This window comes from Cyprinodon variegatus, unplaced genomic scaffold (assembly GCF_000732505.1).
Source record: "Cyprinodon variegatus isolate N-32 unplaced genomic scaffold, C_variegatus-1.0 Scaffold523, whole genome shotgun sequence".
Taxonomy (NCBI): domain Eukaryota; kingdom Metazoa; phylum Chordata; class Actinopteri; order Cyprinodontiformes; family Cyprinodontidae; genus Cyprinodon; species Cyprinodon variegatus.
Window position 1 is genome coordinate 601,811 of NW_015150976.1, and position 1,838 is coordinate 603,648.

At 41.5% G+C, this 1,838-nt stretch overlaps 1 protein-coding gene across 1 annotated transcript in view; it reads right to left on the reverse strand.

Annotated features, from left to right (window-relative positions):
- The window catches only part of LOC107095092 (N-acylneuraminate cytidylyltransferase-like), a 68,114-nt gene extending 67,227 nt beyond the window's left edge, over window positions 1-887 (reverse strand). Inside the window, exon 1 of the mRNA XM_015391064.1 lies at window positions 745-887. The gene's annotated coding sequence lies outside the window, so the exon portion shown is untranslated. The remainder of the gene's footprint in view (window positions 1-744) is intronic.
- Between the last annotated feature and the right edge of the window lie 951 nt (window positions 888-1,838).

The following is a 1,838-nucleotide window of genomic DNA, read 5'->3' on the forward strand; positions in this document are numbered from 1 at the left end:
TCCATAACCTCACAGCCCATCACCTTCTTCAGTTTCTCAGCCATTGATTGGGTCACAGGGTCTTCATTGGAGATCAGCAGTACCACCTAAACATCAGAGGTTTTCTTTTTTTTTTTCATGTTTGGTGAATGATCTTCAAACAATATTCAAGCAGCTGAGAAATCCAAACCTCAACGCCATCGTTCTGCAGCATCCTCAGCCCTGTTGTGTCTTTAGTTTGGATAGACACCATGTCCTCTCCAGATGCGGACAGAAACACCCTCCCATCTGTCAAACATCTGGAAACCCTACAGAACATTAAAGACACTCCTCTACCAAAGTAACCAAATCTGTAGGAAGAAGCAAAGAAAACAAAACTTATAAAGCTGTTTGTCACTTTCTGTCTTATGACGATTCCAGTTTTTCACATCTTGCTTGCATTTTGCAACATCTTAATATAAATGTTTCAACATTTTTATGATATTTCTAATCACTAATATCTTATACCTTGTTTTCGTGAGAGGAAAAAGTGTATAATTGACTCAGTTTGATATTTCTAAGGTCAGTCTTACCTGAGAACTCTCTCCTCCGCCACCGGCCAATCAATGTCCACATGTACGTCCACGCTTTGCTCCGGCTCCATCTCAAAATAGGCCACCTTCCTGCCCTAAACAGACACCAACATGAACATCAGAGTCTATGCAAACTAAGAACCTAAAGGACCCCACTGTCTACTGTAGGAAGTTAGTTATACTGTTGAATTACCTGCGTTGAATTTTCTTTTAGGATGAGGTCCCTGGTCCCGATGTAAAAAGAGCCATTCTCATAGAGCTCTCCATCCCAGTCCTGTCGCCGGGGACGCTTTGCAGGAATCAGATTTATTGGCTCAGTGTATTCACCACCTGACAGAAGAAAGGGTCCATTAGTTTGGTCCTTAGGAAGATTTGGTACTACATACAGGCCGGGCCTGCATGGATGCATTGGATCTTGGACTATTTTTGATTGTTTTGTTGGATGCTCAGTGGCTAAAAAGGTTTCACAAGCTGATGTTACAGAAAATGGACACATGAGGGAGTCGAACCTTAGTGAAAAGGCTGTTGAGGCAAAATTGGCTATACATTAAACTCCAGTAGCTCCTGAACTTCAGCCAGCTCCTTTCATTCCTTTGTTTCATTACTGGACAAATTGATTAAGGTGTCTCTGACCTCAGTGACCATGACAACATTAACCAGACACACATGGGTTAATCAGTTTGTCCAGTAATTAAAGACCGGAAACAAAGGAGCTGGCTGAAGTCCAGGAAGTGGTGGAGTTTGGCATATGGTGCATGGGAAAGATCGTTATGTATGCTCAGCTACATTCCAAAATAGAGGCTGCTCTATAACCCAGGCTACTCTTTAGCAATTATTCAGTTTTGCCTTTTCTTGAAGCTTTTCCAAGGATTGTTGTGTTTTTTGCAACTTTTTTTGACAAGCAATCTAGTTGTTTCTGAATGGGAATCTTAAAGGATAATATTTTTGTGTGCAAAAAATTATCTTGTAGTTGGGTTTTTTCCTTCAATTGCTTTTTACTGCCATCTAGTGTAGTAACTGTAGAACAGCACCTCTTCAACACAGCATAGAGTCTACTGATCATTTATGGACTATAGCAGTGGTCTTAAAGGGATAGTTCGGTATTTTTGACATGAATCTGTACGGCATCCCCATCACCAGTGTCATGCAATCACACTGACTTACCCCTGGCAGCGTCCTGTGAGCAGAGTTCTCGTCCAGTTTTGGTCAAGCCGAAAGTAGTCCGGCAGGTTTGCTAGAGCCAGCGAAATAAAATGTTTCTCTTCCCAAAACATAATGTGTTCAAAA